The 17,985-nt window shown below is 39.1% G+C and overlaps 1 protein-coding gene across 3 annotated transcripts in view; it reads right to left on the minus strand.

Moving 5' to 3' along the window:
• Positions 1-15,459, minus strand: part of SCAF11 (SR-related CTD associated factor 11) — a 72,317-nt gene extending 56,858 nt beyond the window's left edge. For 2 of the 3 annotated variants that reach the window (XM_030322397.2, XM_030322395.2), the window contains exon 1: positions 15,213-15,459. The gene's annotated coding sequence lies outside the window, so the exon portion shown is untranslated. The remainder of the gene's footprint in view (positions 1-15,212) is intronic. The other variant, XM_030322398.2, reaches the window with a different exon arrangement.
• Between the last annotated feature and the right edge of the window lie 2,526 nt (positions 15,460-17,985).

The raw sequence follows: 17,985 nt of genomic DNA on the forward strand, positions 1-17,985 counted from the left end.
TAAAAAAATCTTGCAAGCAGACTGAAAAAACAAGGAATTAATTATGAGGGGAAGGTGGGTTAATGATTTGAATAACTAGTGACATCTCATCATAAACCACATTTATCCAGGGCCAGTTGGCTGACTCAGTTGGAAGAGTATGTGACTCTTCATCTCGAGGTTTTAAGTTGGAGCCCAACATCAAGTGTAGAGATTACTTAAAAATAAAATCTTAAAAAAAAGAAAAAGAAAAGAAACTACATAGACCAGAGGAAGTGGAACAATATTCTTGAAGTGCTTAAAATAGAAAAGAACTGTAAACCTAGAATCCTCAATCTAGTGAAATCATCCTTAAATACAACATGAGAAATGACAAAAGAGCAACAGAAATGATAAATATATGGATAAATATAACTAACTATCCTCCTCTTGAATTCTTTAAAATGTTTGGCAATTAAAAGCAAACATCACAACACTTTCTAACAGAATTTCCAATGCATGTAAATGTAGCACAAGACAATTACAACATACAGAGAAAAGGGTAAAGGACCTACAGGGTGATAAGATTTCTGTATTTCACCTGAAATGATAAAACACTGATTCTAAGGAAACTGTGAACAATAAATGGACATATTACAATCCTTAGAGTAATCATTAAAAATGTGATATATAGGGGGCGCCTGGGTGGCGCAGTCGGTTAAGCGTCCGACTTCAGCCAGGTCACGATCTCGCGGTCCGGGAGTTCGAGCCCCGCGTCAGGCTCTGGGCTGATGGCTCAGAGCCTGGAGCCTGTTTCCGATTCTGTGTCTCCCTCTCTCTCTGCCCCTCCCCCGTTCATGCTCTGTCTCTCTCTGTCCGAAAAATAAATAAACGTTGAAAAAAAAAAATTTTTTTTAAAAAATAAAAAAAAAAAAAATGTGATATATAGGCAAAAACACAATTAAGATGGAATACTAAAAAATGTTCAAATAATCCAAAGAAAGAGGTTACAGAAGAAAAGAGGGAACCAAAAAAATAAAATGGTAGAATTAAATCCAAATATATCAATAGTTAAAATACATGAGATGTAGCGAAAGCATGACTGCATCAAAGGTCAGAAAAGGTCTCAAATCAATGACCTAAATTTCTATGTTAAAAAACTAAACTAAAATTAAATAAAAATGTATACAAAGAAGGCAGAAGGAAGGAAATAGAGTAGAAATCAATGAAATTGAAAACAGAAAAACAGAAAAATCAATGAAACCCAAACCCCATTCTTTAGGGGAAAAAAAAAAAAATCAATGAAATTTAAACCTCTGGCGAAACTAAGCCGAATACCACTGAATAGCCCCAGTACTGTTTAAAGAAATTAAATCTAGTCCTCCCAAAACAGGAAATCCCTAGGCCCACATAATTTCCCTGGTGAATTTTACTAAACATTTAAAGAAGCAATACCAGTTCAACACAATCTCCTCCAGAAAATGGAAGATAAATACTTCCCAACTACCCTGATACCAAAACCAAAGATAGTATAAGAAAGAACTGATAAACTAGATATAATCTAAATAAACGAACTATGGTGCATTCAGCCATACAATGGAATACTACTCAACCAAAATAAAAACAAAAACAGAAACAGAAAAAAGGAATGGACCAGAGCTTCACTCAACAACTTGAATGAATCTTAAAGACAATATACTGAAAGAAGTCAGTCCCAAAAGGTCACATACTACACAGTTGCGTTATTATATGATATTCGCAAAAGGTAAAAACTGTAATGATAAAGAATTGTTATCAGTGGTCACCTGATAACAATTTGAGAAAGGTTTGAGAAAGGTTTAACTACAAAGATAGCATGAGGGAGCTTTTTGGAGGTAATGGAACCGTTCTAAATCCTGACTCTGATGGTAGTAATACAAATACATGTATTAAAAGTCACAGAACTACACACCCAAAAAAGGTCAATTTTAACATATGTTAGTAAAATTTAAAATGTTTTAAAAGTAAAGACTAACATGAAAAAACAATTTTGGGCTAGAACATAAATTGTTAACATTTTTAACAAAGGTATGGCTTCACTGACACCTTCATAGTCTGTCTTTCCAATGGTCTATACTATCACCAACACAGAAGCCACCCACGGTTATATCACCACTGATAAGCTTGAGAGGAGGTATTTCAATTTTCTATTTCTGGTTCCTACATTTCTGTAACACTAAAAGATCGTGTATTCTATAGCCCATGGAGACAGAGAGATTAAAAGCAACAGGCACAATTTTACAACCCCACTAAATTGTTTTTTTTCCAGTATTTTTTTTATGTTTATTTTTGAGAGAGAGAGAGCAAGCAGGGGAGGGGTAGAGAGAGAGGGACAGAGGATCTGAAGCAGGCTCTGTGCTGACAGCAGAGCCCAATGCAAGGCTTGAACTCATGAACCACAAGATCATGACCTGAGCCGAAGTCAGAGGCTTAACCAACAGAGCCACCCTGGCGCCCCACAACCCCACTAAATTCTAGGGCAGTGTAGAAATAGATCAGTTCCAATACCCTACTAATGGTATGGAGCTGACCAGTTTTTCATTGTTTGGGGTAAGAAAGGCACTACACTTCACTCCCCAATTGGGTTACACTCTTATGTGACAGGTGTCCACTCTATGAGAATACATCTATGATGCAATACTTTATTTCTTTTGAGAGACAGAGCATGCATACATGTGGGAGGTAGGGGCAGAGGGACAGGGAGAGAGAGCATCTTAAGCAGGCTCCAAACACAGCACAGAGCCTGACACGGGGCTCACTCTCACAACCATTAAATCATGCCCTGAGCTGAAATCAAGAGTCAGACACTTAACTGACTGAGCCACCCAGGCACCCCACAATACTTTATTTTAAAAAGAAAAACAAGGGGCACCTGGGTGGCTCAGTCGGTTAAGCATCCGACTTTGGCTCAGGTCATGATCTCACAGTTTGTGGGTTTGAGCCCCGCATCGGGCTCTGTGCTGACAGCTCAGAGCCTGGAGCCTGCTTCAGATTCTGTGTCTCTCCATCTCTTGGCCCCTCACCTGCTCATGCTCTATGTCTCTCTGTCTCTCAATAATAAATGTTAAAAAAAATTTAAAAAAACAAAAAACAAAAACAAAAAACAAGTGCTTTCTATGTGCATGGATACATTACCATAAAGAGTTTGATAAATCATATGAAAGGCTTCCACTATTTCTTCAAATGAGAAACATTATAGGGCAGTATCCTCTTATGTCGTCCAATAATTTCAATATATATTCATGCAATTCTGTCATGGTTCTTAAGATCAAGTCCCACATTGGGCTCTGTGCTGAGAGTGTGGAGCCTGCTTGGGATTCTCTCTTCCTCTCCCATGCCCCTCCCCTGCTTGTGCGTGCACATGCTCTCTCTCAAAATAAATAAATAAATAAGCTTTAAAAAAAAACCTACTCAATATTTATGCAATTTTTCTTTAATAACTCCACCGCTGCTTAAGGTATGGTGGAGGGAACAGAAAGGGGAGCTGACTGCAATCTTCACTTGTCTTCAAGATTCTCCTCTTCATTTTTGCATCCCCATCTACTAAAACACAATAATATAACTAATTCAAGTGATAGAGGCAAACTTAAAGCTCTTACATTTTTGGTTTCTTTTTATCAGTAATTCCTCAATGCTTATTATAGGTCCCTTGAGAAGAGTAACAAGTGTGGAAAAGCAGAGTTTACATTCAGAAGATTAAGTATTATGCCTATTAAAGACAAAAAAAAAGAAGAAGAGATTCATTTCACAATCAAACTTCCCAAGAAAACTATCCCAGGAGGAGCCCTTGGGATCAACACCATACCCTCTCACAAGCAGAGCAGCCAAGAGAAGAAAGGCATCCTGGATGGAAGTACAGGAAGCAGAGGAAGAACTGGTATCTTTTCATCTTTTTTTTCTAATCCAAAACAGAAACACTGTCAATTATATCTTTAACTTAATCCTTGTCCTATGTTAGAAAGACTCCCGACCCAAAACAGCAATCTTGGTCAACCCACATCCCAAAAACATATATATAGCACAGGAAACACCTGCAAATAAAGAAACAAATCCTAAGAATTAAAGAAGAGGAATTAATGACAATAAGTGACTGCATACGAATGCTTGTTGCAGAAGAATGGAAATGGGATTTCATCTATGACAACAGGGAAAAAAGGGACAATGTTCAAAACACTGCTTCTAAAATACTCCTCTGTTCTGTTTAAACAAAATTTTACCAACCTTACTTACATTATAGTTTCAACTCCAGAAATTAGTCTCTAATTTGTACAGATGCTAAATGTCTTGAGGAACTCTTTGGTTCCTCAAGAATTGTCACTCTCTAATACTTTCTAAATTGGTACAAATTGCTATAGTGAAACAAGTATTGAAAAAAAAAAGCAATTGTTTGTGTAGTAAGCAAGACATTCACTCTCTCTTTATTCCAGCTCTGCCTATTATCTGAACTTCTTAAACTTGTTAGGTAGTTATCTCAGATAAATACCATTTCATGCTACATAGGTATATAATCAATGTATTCTCAAATGAATATTTCACACACAACAAGGCATTACACAATCCTACTTCTATAAAACATTACTATTCTAATCTGGAAATACATGACTTACAATGAAAACTTACTTTAAAAATAAAAAAAGAAAGAACATTCTTTTACATTCACATCAGGCGTGGGCAAATATTGGGATTCTTTCCTAATGTAATTTTACTATAAATGCTTCAAATGCCCCAGGAGCTGGACTTCTGGGTATGTTTTCCATACTATTTCTAGCTATTACATTCTGACATTTCCTAAGTTATCTCATTTAGCCTTTACAATATTTTGCAAAGACATCTCCATCTTATATACAATGAAATTCAGTAACTTGTCTAAGGTCACAAAGTCAGTTATAAGTAGTAGGATTGGAATTCACTAGCCCTTTGTCGGAAAAGAAAACAGATCCTAATCCAAGTCACTAGATATTAAAAGTATTAACACTTCAGTAATAAATGGAAGACAGAGGTTCTCAGGAGAGAAACAGTAGCTATAAAAAATAGAGAAACAGGGGCGCCTGGGTGGCTCAGTCGGTTAAGCCTCCAACTTCAGCTCAGGTCATGATCTCTGTGCTGATGGCTCAGAGACTGGAGCCTGCTTTGGATTCTGATTCCATCTCCCTCTGCCCCTCTCCTACTCAAGCTCTGTCTCTCTCTCAAACATAAATAAACATTAAAAAAAATTAAACTTAAAAAAATAGAGAAACAAATGGAAATTTTAGAAATGAAAAATACAGTATCTGAAATAAGATTTCAACAACTCAACAACAGACTGGAAACACAAAGGAATGAGTCAGTAAATGTGAGAAAGAAATGATCTAATCTGAAGAACAGAGAAGTGAAAGAGTGAAAGAAAATGAAGAGTCTCGGGGTCCTCTGGACAACATTCAAAGTTCTATTTTTGCCATTTGAGTTCTAGAAAAATAAGAGAAAGAGACCGGTACATAAACAAATTTTTGCAGGAATAATTTCCAAAACCTTCCCAAATTTCAAAATTCACAAATTTTAGGACATACCGAATAGGATTAACTCAAAAGAAAGATAAACATGCTCAGACAAATCATAATCAACTGCAAAAAAGTAAAGGTAAAAGAAAAAAAATATATTTAAAATAGAGAAACAGCATACAGAGGAAATTGATGATTCAAATTACTGCAAACTTCTCATCAGAAACAACGGGATCCAAGAAGCCGGACATGTTTAGTGCTAAAGAATTGTCAACCCAGAATTCTATATCTAATAAAGAAATCTATCAGAAATGAAAGTGGAAAGTTTTCAGTTAAGAAAAACAAAGAAAAAGCAAGGCTATTTTAAAACATATACTAAAGGAAATTCTTCAAGCTGAGGAGAAATGAGAGAAACTTGAAATTTCATTAACAAAGAACAAGAAAATAGTCAACAGCTAAAATAAGAGACTACTTTTCTCCTCTTAAGTTCTTTAAAAAATATATGATTACTGAAAGCAAAAATTACATTACTGTCTAGTGGATTTTCATTCCATATACATGTAATCATACAACAAGTTTAACATAAAGGTCACTGGGGAAGTTGTCCGGCTTCTACATTCATTTTAAGTGGTAAAAATATTAACTCCACATAGATTGTGAATGTCTCAGTATACATATTATAATCCCTAGAGCAGCACTGTTCAACAGAAATACAATGTGAGCCACATATGTAATTTTAAATTTTCTAGTAGCCATATTTTAAAAGTTAAAATATCAATCTAGTATATTTTATTAACCCAATATGTTTAAATATTAACATCCAACATGTAACCAGTAAAAAAAAAAACTTATTAAATGAGACACTGTGTATTCTTTTTGTGGCAGTAAGTCTTTGAAATCTGGTGTGTATTTTACATTTACAGCCTGTGTCTGCATTCAAACTGGCCACATTTCTAGTTGTCAAGAGTAAGCCTAAAGCAACCACTAAAACATAATTTAAAGAGATACAGTCAGAAGGTCAATAGATGAATTTAAAGTAGAATATTAAATATATTCACATAATTGAAAAAAGGGCAGGAAATGGGGAACAAAATAGTATATATCAATAATTACATGTAAATAACCTAAACACACTAAATAAAAGATCATCAGGTTAGATTTTACAAAAACACTGAATTACATACTGTCTACTAGAAACTCAATTTTTTTTTTTAATTTTCTATTTGAGTATAGTTGACAATGTTACATTAGTTTCAGGTGTACAACAGTGATTCAACTTCTCTACATGTTATGCTATGCTCACCCCAAGTATAGTTACTATCTGTCACCATACAATGCTATTAGAATATTACTATGTTCTCTATGCTGTGCCTCTTATTCCTGTGATTTACTCATTCCATAACTGAAAGCCCGTATCTCCCACTCCCCTTTATCCATTTTACCTATCCTCCCACACTCCCCTTCCCTCTGGCAACCATCAGTTTGTTCTCTATATTTATAGGTCTGATTCTGCTTTTTAAGAAACTCACTTTAAATACAAAGACATAGGTCAAAATGAAAGAATGGAAAAAGATATACCATAGCAGTAGTCAAAGAAGTTGGAGTGACTATACTAATATAAAATATATTTTATATTTCTCTTAAGGGCTTGATTGGCTTTGTTTCTCCTTCATTCAATTTTAGTTTCATCTACTTCTGTAGCAGTTTTGAAAAAATAAAGCTATTTTCTGTTTCATGCATCTCCCTCATATTACTCATGTTGACGTCTAAGTAACTGCACATGTACAACAGTTCCTAAAGAAATATGGCCTTAATGCATTAAAGCTGTCCTATCTGAAGGCTCTTCTATGATAAGATTTTCAGGTGAATGATAGCTTACAAATTTTGTAAGTTATTAATATTTATTCCCATTAGAACAATAATTTAAAGAAACAATTTTCTTGACAGGTGATCTAAGCATACAAAATAGTGTTACAAGTATATTTACCTTAACAGATCATTTATCATTTGTAAGCTGTTTCACTGATCCCAGAGAATTTTCAAGGCAGTGTTGCTGTGGCTGCTCTCTTTACTATTTATATTTGTTTTTGCTTACTTTAAGCTGCTGAACTACTACTTTGGCCAGGGTATTGAGCCTGGCATTGGAATACAAAGACAGATAAAGATACTATACCCCTTCCTGCTGCAAAAAGTAGAGCTGGAGAAATAGGATACAAAAGATGAACAACAGAATAGCATATGCTAAGTGCCAAATGTGAGCTACAGGCATTTTTCAGGACTCATTTAGTTAGAAAGAACTCATTTAGGACAGCAATAGGAGATAAGGGTAAAGAATAATCATGGGCCAGAATGTAAATGGACTTAAAAGTTTAAGTCCAAGGCAGGACTTAAATTTTGTTTTGTAAAAAGCGAAAATCACTAAGGAAAAGTACACCTCTATCCCATTTATCTATTTTGACATGTTTAAAATGGGGGTTTTGAAAATAATGCAGCAGCAGAAGTGGAAGAAGAAAGAAATGTATGGAAAAGTACTTAGGAAAAAAATGGAAGAATACTGGGGAGCAATAAAGTAGGCCTGATTAGGAATAAGCCCCTCAAGGGCAAAGGCCATGTTTCATTCCCAGACCTAAGAGACACATAGATATCAACAAACCTGGATCACAAGATTATCGGTAGGGAAAATGCTCATCCAGCAATAAACTGTGACATGTCTTTGCACATTTAATACTCAAATACCATACCTCAGTACATTTTAAAAATTAAAACCACCTGATATATCTTTGCACATTTAACCTTCAAAATACCATACTACAGTACATTTAAAATTTTTAAACACCACCAACATTGAACGTTAGTAACACTGCATTAAAAAGGTTTGAAAATCACTAAGTGGAGTTAACTTAAGGGTATAAAACAACAGAGATGGAGATAGCTACTATTACCACTAGACTTAGGCAAATGTTACTTAAAAAATAAAATAGGTGAGGACACTATTAAGTCACCAATAAAAGGTGACAATCAGTATATGGGACAACTAGAATGCAAAGCTAGGTCGAATGGACTATTTACTTTATGTTTATATTTATTCTGATGTCTATTTATTTTTGAAAAAGAGACAGAGCCTGAGTGGGGGAGGGGCAGAGAGAGAGGAAGACACAGAATCTGAAGCAGACTCCAGGCTCTGAGCTGTCAGCACAGAGCCTGATGCAGGGCTTGAACTCACGGACCATGAGACCATGACCTGAGCCAAAGTTTGACACTTAACTGTGACACCCAGGCACCCCTCCAAAGAACTATTTTCACTTTACTGGCAAAATTACGTTAAGACTCCCCTAAAAGTACATTTGAGAACTCTCGGATAAAAGGGAAAATAAGGAGGAAGATTAGTCTTATCGCTAACAGAGATGTGAGAGTCTCAAGAGGGTTTAAATTTTAAAGTGAGAACATATCTGATCATAATTTTCATTAAAAGTTTTGGTGTGATAATCTTTTATAGAAACAATAAGTACAATCTTTAAGAAACATATCTGTATGTTGGTTTTCTCCCTGGAGGTGTTGGAGTCCACATTAATGAGCAAGGTGTCCATAAGTAGGATGGTGAGGGAGCCCAGAGTGAGGTACTAGATAGAAGTCAAGCAGAATGGTGACATCCTCAGTATGAACTATCTGAGGAGCCTAAAATGAGGAATGCATCTTGGCACAAGAAATCAGAGCCTAAGAAGAGTGAAAATGATATTCACAGGAGAGAAAGCAGCAGTGACAACAGAAGTTTGGCTACATTTTGGTGACTGATCCCAAGGATATTGGGAATCAGGTTTCTCCTTGTAAGAGAAGAGAGTTATAAATTTGGAAAGGGAGAAAACGAGAACAAACGCTAGAAAACAAACACGTTTTGAAATTGGAAAAATTGGTACCAGCTCATGGTTTTCTATATATAGACACAGAAATATATACATCACCCAAATCTAGGTTTTCTAAATACCTTTCACTGACAGAAACCACTCCTTGGAGAAACAGCTGATTCTATGGCTACAGCAGGGAAAGTATGTACAAGGTGAACCTGGGACATTTTCTTGCATCAAACGGTAAGGAAGTGCTCAAAGCAAGTCAAAACACAGAAACTAGCTGGAAGGGGCTTTCAGTGGCCAAACTGGGACATTTTGAGAATAAATAGCAAATGTGATAAAGATTTATAAAGTTTCAAAATACTTCTCCATAGAATACTTATTAATTACTAAGGGGGGGGGGGGAACTTTAGTGAAGAAGCCTGGGAGAATTCATCTAACTCAAGTGATCAAAGTGTACATCATCAGCGATGGCACAAACTGAAATCGTATGCCACAGGATAGGATGCAATGAGAACACACAACATCATTACTGAGACACTCCTGCCAAAGAACACAATTTGAATCCAACCATGAGGAAATATCAGGCAAATCTAAATCGAGGGACATCTAACAACAAAACTAACCTGTAATCTCTTGAAGTGTCAAGGTCATGAAAATCAAGAAAAATCTGAGGGATTGTTCTAAGTTGAAGGAGTATAAAAAGACATTACAATTAAATGCAGTCCTCCTGTTTACAAATGAAATTACTGTGGAAACTGACAAAACCTGAGCAAGGTCTGAGAGTTAGATTATAGTAATATAGTGATGTTAATCTCCTTATTTTGATATATTTTATGTAAAAGAAAGTCTTTATCTTTGGGGCGATGAGAAGGCATCTGCAGCTTACTCTCAAATGGCTAAAGGTTTTAAAAAACTTCTTTGTATTGTACTTGGGACTTAAGCAGGATGGGTGTCTGCAACTTAATGGTTCAGAGGAAGAAAGTTCTTTGTATTCTACTTGTAACTTTTCTGAAAGTTTGAAATTGTTTTAAAAAAAGAAAAAGATTATCTACAATATTCATTTATAGTACCTAAAACTAGCATATAAGTAAAATGGTACTCCCTCCAAATGAAGAATATGTGTTTGCACCTCTTCTTATTGTAAGTAAAGACTCTGCTTTATTATTTATGGGATTCTCAATGACCCACTATATATACCCACTGTCGAATACAGTAACCACTATTTTGTTCCTCGGTCCCACTGGCCATATTTCAAATGCTCAACAGCCACATTAGCTACTGTATTGGCAGCAGACACACAGTATTTCTATCATCACAGAAAAGTCTACTACTAGACAGCACTGACCTAGAGTTTGAGAGGCCAACTAATAGAATGAGTAACTAAAGGCCCAAGAGTCAGATGGAGTGGAGTATTTCTTAGCAAGTCATTAAACTTCTCTAGAGCTTCAGACTCCTTTCTGTAAAATGGGTTAATACACCCAACATTTCAAGGCTACTGAAAAGATCAAACAAAAATTTATGTAAAATGTCTAAAACAGAGTGACTGGCACACAGCAAATATTTGAGAAACATTAGGTATCTTCTGTAATGTGGGCAGATAATTTCTTAACCTTTGATATTAGCACTTTTACATCTAGTCAAGCAATTACAGGAGCATCAGTTTGAAAATAAGAAGCTTACTATCCGGCTTATTAAAAAGGCCAATGAGCTTCATACTGTTAAATTCAATGAAAAATCTTAAGCTCTTACATTACTCAACTCTCATCAACACTTGACCCTACTGATTACTCTCCCCTTGAAATACTCTCTTCCTTTGGTTTCTACAATACCACACTCAACTCATACTTCTTTGACCTTCACAGTATCTTTGGGAGCTTACATTCCTTCCGCAAACTTTTTATATTAGGGGCCACTGTGATTCCATTCTAGTTATATTCTCTCCCTTAGACAATTAATTCCACCTATAGTTTCAACTACTTATATAAATGACTTCAATTTTCTATTTCCAGCTGATACCTCTCTTCTGAAATTTAGAACCATATTATCTAACTGCCTATAAAGATTTCCATCTGAAAGTTCCAGAGGTTCCTTAAATACAGTATATGAGAATCAAAAGAACCTTGGTCCTTATGTGGTATCACCTTCCACCCAACTGTTTACCTCTGAAATTTCTATCTCCCTCACTTTGGATCCATCAACAGAGGCCTGGTGACTACAAATTTCATTCACTTTTGCCCACCTCCAAATCAAGCTATCCTCATCTCTTCTGGACACTACTATAAGAGTCTTAACTAATTTTCCCACATCCACTCTTGCTGCTTCTCCTCCCTTTCAAAACCCATCACCATAATCATAATTCTGCTTTCTGTAACTACCAAAAATAAGTATAATTTGGCTTCTAAAAGACAGCATTTTAAACAGTAAGATAGTTATACCACTCTACCCTTAGCTAAGTATTCTTAGTTCCTTCTATACCCTGATAAATCAGTTCCAAGGTCACATTCTGTCATCCTCTACTTTAAAAATATGTCCCCTGATCTGAACGTAAATCATGGATAAAAGTAACTCAGCAGTTTATGCAAAAGACTGCATAAAGTTTCAAACCACAATTACTATTTTTATTGCTTTAATGTCTCCAGCTGAAAGCAGGTTAATCTGTTAAATATTGACTAAGCACCTACTATGTGCCAGGCATTGTTCAGGTGTTTGGGGACAAAACAATGACCCAAAGTGACAAATCCCCTGTTCTCACAGAACTTGCATTAAAGTGAAGAAGAAATACAATAAATTTAAGATAATAAATTATACAGTATATTAGAAATTGATAAATGTTATGCAGAAAATCTGGCTTAAAAAGTGGTAGGAAACATGGGAAGGTCTGCTGTCTTACAGAGTAGTCAGAGAAAACTCTCAGTAGCATAGTGGAAGGTGACTGGACAAAGTGAGGTAATCAAATCAGAGAGGAAGAGGAGACGCGAAACACTCAGAGCCTGGTAGACCGTAAGTACTATGCATTTTACTATGACTGAGAAGGGAAGCCATTTGAAAAGAGAAGTGACATGATTTGACAAGTTTCATCAGGATCACTCTGGCTGTTGAGTGTTAAACATCATAGGTAAACAGAAGTCATAGTGAGACTTTTGGAAACTATTTTGCAAGTGAGAGATGATGGTGTTGTTTTTATATTTGTAAAACTTTATGTACCTTAGTACTAGAAAGAACAAAGTCACAACTTTAAAAAAAGACAACAATGATAACACAAAGATGAATCTTGGGAACACCAAGACTTTAACTCTGAGCTCTACTCAGTACTAATACCAGTTAGTACAATTCAGATGCAAGATAAGGTGCAAAGCTATTCACTTATTCTTTCGGACAGAGACCATAATTAACAATTTAGGTTTTGAGCCTCTTTATTTCACTGCGCTAGGTAAGTCAAGATCCAATCTACATCACTAAAACACCAGGATAGATGGTGGCAGAGCTTCCTAATGGGAAGTTCCAATGAAAATTATTCTAAGGTTGACTCTTTTTATTACCTCTACATATGCCAGTCTCTTTAGTTAGGTTTTACAACCATCTCTCACTGGTGTACCTAAAAAGTTCAGTAATAAGTCAATGAGTAGTATAATACTGTACTCTCCTCCTACTAAAACATGCTACTAATGGTGAATCAACAACATCATGTAACTGCACTGTTTCATCCTATCTCTAGTTAATAGCACAGCTTTTCAGGAAAAATGCGTAGCCACACTGCCTCGTGCCCAAAAAATAATGCGGAAGCTGAGTGACCCCTGAAAAATTTCGATTTTAACTCATGGACTCCAATAATAGCACATAAAGATGTATCCCAAAAATCACCTTTAAGATTTTCTCCATGACACGTTTCAGGCAGCATATTTACAAACAATTTTCTATTCTTTTCTACAGTTTTATACCCTCATGACATAGTGAACAATGTTTTTGCAGTGTGAGTACACAAGGAGTAAGCAAACGACCAAATCTTAGCCCACCAAAAATCTTAAAATGTACTCAAATTCTCTGGTAAAAAGGTCACCATCTAATGAAGTAAAACTGAATGATTATAAACATATTTGCAAGCACTGAAAAATATTACAAAGAAAAAGCGGCAGCTACAGTAAGAATTACAAACTTAAAAACCCATATTGCATAAACACAATACGAAGTAGATTCAGATTATCCTTAAGAGAATAAAACAAAAAAAATCCAAAGACAATTTCAAAATTTCATCTGCCCAATAAAACAACAAAAAAATAAAAGTCCCACAAGCTTTTTACTGCAGCTCTTAACCAATAGCAAAGAGGTGAGATGATTAAGCTAACTGCCAAAGATATAGGAAGAAGAAAGCAATGGTCTGGAAAGAGACTTGATTCTTATCAAAATTTTAATACAATTACCAATAAAATTCAAAAACAGCAATTATTTAAGAATGTTTTGCCTTCAATATTCTGCTGAGGTAAGCAGTCTTATGTTTGAGTTAACTTTTAAAATGAAAATTACATCTATTAATATGCTTTTTCCGTAATTCAATGAAAATTCACAAATTGGGAAAATTTAACATCAGCATCTACCAGCCAAACATTAAAAACTTTTCGATCAGTTTTGCTTAAAGATCTCAGTTCACTGTTGGTATGATAAAAGATGTTAATTAAAACGTAATCCAGGGGCGCCTGGGTGGCGCAGTCGGTTAAGCGTCCGACTTCAGCCAGGTCACGATCTCGCGCTCCGTGAGTTCGAGCCCCGCGTCAGGCTCTGGGCTGATGGCTCAGAGCCTGGAGCCTGCTTCCGATTCTGTGTCTCCCTCTCTCTTTGCCCCTCCCCCGTTCATGCTCTGTCTCTCTCTGTCCCAAAAATAAATAAACGTTGGAAAAAAATTAAAAAAAAAATTAAAAAAAAATAAATAAATAAAACGTAATCCAATATTAATGATAATCACTCAACTCGTAGACGCTGACAGAAATACGCTACAGAAATACGCTGGGGGTATTTTACAATTCACAACATTTGAATCTCCGAGTGTTTTCATCAACTACTTAAACCAGGGGTTTACTTTTAAAACAATTTTTCAAAATGCATATGGGTGCGAAGACAGCCAGCAATCTGTAAGAAACGTCTTTGATGGTTCAAAATTCCTAGGTGAGACGAGGAGCGACTCATTAAGCTAAGTTTAGATCCGGCCCTTTTGTGGTCAGCCCAGGAAAAGGGTTTAAAAATTGTGGGGGCGGGGGGGGGGGAACAGTTCGAAATTCAGGACGTGGGGTAAACGCCGATGCCTAGCAGCACCGGCTCTTCCCTATTCGCGCACTGAGAGGTCACGACGTAGTAAAGTTTGGTTTCACAAGCGGGCTTGGACACTATTGACAAAAGCAAAGTCTTCCAAGTAAAGCGAACTTGGGGGTCGGAGAGCGCCCGGAAGCCCAGCCAGACACGTTTCCACTGCAGGGAGGGGGTGCCTGTGTGGCGACTCGGTCGTGGAACCTCTAGCCTCAACACCCCCCCCCCCACCGGACCCCGCACCCGGCAGGGGACAAGCTTCGCCGGCTGAAGCGGCGGGGAGGCGGGTAGGCCACAAGGAGGAAATGGGACAGAGTGTCGACTGTGAGGCGGCGGCGGCCGAAGCGGGGCCTCCCTCGCGGGGTAGCGAGAAGGAAGGGGGGCCCTCCCCGCCGCAGCTTCCCCTGCCTCGAGAGGCAGCTCCAACTTTCCTCCAAGCGCAGAACGCCGCCTGGGCCGCGCGCGATTCCGAAACTTTGTCCGCCCTCCTGTCGCCCCGGGCCCGCTCCTCCGCTCTGCGCCGGCCCGTAACAGCCCCCACTTCGCCCGGACAGCCGCCTGAGCCCATCCGCCCCCGGGGTCGGCCCGTGTTTACCTCAGGCCGAGGTCGAGGCGCTTGCTCCGGCGGCGGCGGCGGCCCCACTGCAGGTCCCTAGGTCCCCGTCACCACGCCAAGTTCCCCAACATGGACTCCTTCGTCCGCTTTGAGTTGTTCCGGGGGCCGCTGGAGCGCCGGCTCTACCGGCCGGGTCGGGAGGTGGCGGCGGAGCAAGGAGCGGACCCGGGCTGCGCTGCTCCGCGCGACTTGCGCCACCGCTGCTCCCCCTCCCCCCGCCTTGTCTGGCCTCCTCCCTCCCCTCCCCGCGCGTGCCCTCCCCCTTTCTCCCCCTTCGCTCCGCTCCGCTCAGCCGCACCGCCACATGTCGGCGCGCTACGGTGACGACGGCGGCAGCAGCACCCGCAGCCCTCTCCCTACTCGTTTGCTGGGCCCTGCGCGTACCGCTGCAGCGCTCAACCGGACCACTGGGGGGCGCTGGCAAACCACCCTTAGCGACGAGGAACGTGGCGGGCGGAGTGACGTCACGCGGCCTGTGAGCGGGCGGGAGGACGGCAGCGAGTGGCGCGGGCTTCTGGGAAACGTCTTCCGCAGGCTGTCATCCTCCCACTCGGCGGACTCTGCGCAGGCGCAGTGTGTAAGGCGCTCGAGTTGGCGCTGCTTTGGCGGCGCAGTCGGCTAAGACGCCGTGGACAATGAAGGAAGCCCTTGGGGACCTGGACGTGAGATGGTTTGCGTGGCTTTTGCTACCCTATCTTTATGGTAATCTGATATTGAAGAATGCTATTATGTTGTTTGGCGGTGGATTGAGTTTTCACCCAGCACCATTGCCCACCTGAAATACATCCTACAGGGAGGTTGAAGTGTCCCTAATTTGTAAACCCAACTCTTTTTTCGTCCTGGCGGGCATTTAAAAAATGCCGAGGGGAAAGGTTCTCCCTGTGGCTCATCGAGCCTAGGATATCCCCTTATCTTAATTCCCACAACGAAAAATTAAAAACTTGATTGTGATTAGAGGACCTCCACTTTGTGGTCAGACAATGACGTGATCATTCAATAATTTGTCGGGACCTGCGACGTGGAACATGTGTGCCTTGTTTATTTCCCGTCGGGTCGTTAGATCTTTGGTTTTACCTCAGAAACACCTTTACACTTTTTCAAAGCCACTGACTTCAACCTCGTAGTTTGGCGTACAGTTTCTGCACGCCCCTGACTGCTCTTCCGCGCCGGCATCCACCCCTCTTCTTCCAGGTGGCCCTTCCAGTCCCGGGGCCCCCGCCGTCGTCCAGCTAACAGCTCCCGCAGGAGGCGGCCAACATGGTTTACCCCAGGTCCCAGTCACATCCAGCCTTGCGGCTCGCATCTTTCCCTGCTGCCAGCCCCCTTCCCTTTCTGTGCGCAGTGCGCTTCCCTAACCACGCCGAGCCTTGCCCAGAATGACAATCCTCCCCGCTTTCTCGATGCCCCGCCGGCTGGCCACTTCGCCGCCCTCGCCCAAACCAGGCCGGTTGCCGTGTCCTCCCCACCCCCCAGCTCCCCGTACTGTGAGGTCGCTTCTATGGCACCGTCATCCTATGCATCGTGTTCGGTCTGCTCCGTGTCTGCCCCACACTACCAATGTCTTACCACTTTCACAACAGCTCCTGGCACAGTGCCTGTCACTCGGTAAGAACTTGGTAAATATTGCTGGAGGAATATATGAATAGCAGCCTTGTGTCTGTTTCAAAGTCTTTGGAGTTTTACAATGATACAAGGTTTGGGGATTTTGATGGGCTTCGCTGTTTGAAAAATTTGAGGGAACCATGATCTAGAGGAGTTAAAATGGTTTTTTCTGATGGTAGAACAAAATTTTTATCAAACGCCTTTCCCTGTCACTATTCTACAAGCACTGTAATGAGCCATCCAACAGAATTAGGGTGTAGCTTTGTCACGTACACATGCACATCTTCAACCGAGAGAATGCGACCCCCCCCCCCCCAGGAGTGTAACTTCAGATGGAGACTAATGGGGCAACATTCTTCTGTAGGTATTTTATGAAAATATATTTATTTGTTAAGAAAGTGTTCGTCCTTAAGTTTAATTAAAGGTTAAATGATAATATCTCCCAATAGAAAACTATTAAAAAAAAACAATAGCTCTATACCATTTCAGCAAAACTAAGCAATATGAATTAGGTTTTTTTTTTCCCCTTTATCATTTTATTTTCCTCTTTATCATTTTATTTTCATCATGATAAGTGTACTCATTAATCCCTACCCACCTCCCCTCTGGTAACAATCAGTGCTCTATACTTAAGAGTCTGTTTCTTGGTTTGTCTCTTTCTCTATGTTCTTTTGTCTGGTGTCTTAAATTCTACATTTGAATGATATCAAATGGTCTCTGTCTTTCTCTGACTTATTTCATTCTTTTTTATGGTTGAATAATATTCCATCGTACATATATATACCACACTTTCTTTATCCACTCATCCAGCAGTGGACACTTAGGCTACTTCCATAGTTTGGCAATGGTAATGATGCTGCAGTAAACATAGGGGTACATTTATCCCTTTAAATTAGTGTTTTTGTATTTTGGGGGTAAATACCCAGTAGTGCAATTCCTGGATCGTAGGGTAGCTCCATTTTTAATTTTTTGAGTAAGCGCCATACTGAACAACATGAATCTTTTGATCTATTTATTCTCTAGCAGATAATTAATTTCCACTTTTTTACAGTTGGCTTCAGGTATTATGTAAGCATGTTTTAAGAGAAAAATGCTCTTAATGCTAATGCACGAGTGGTTTCTACTTTCATGTGCAAACGGAAAAGAGGGT

This window comes from Lynx canadensis, chromosome B4 (assembly GCF_007474595.2).
Source record: "Lynx canadensis isolate LIC74 chromosome B4, mLynCan4.pri.v2, whole genome shotgun sequence".
NCBI classification, from domain to species: Eukaryota; Metazoa; Chordata; class Mammalia; order Carnivora; family Felidae; genus Lynx; species Lynx canadensis.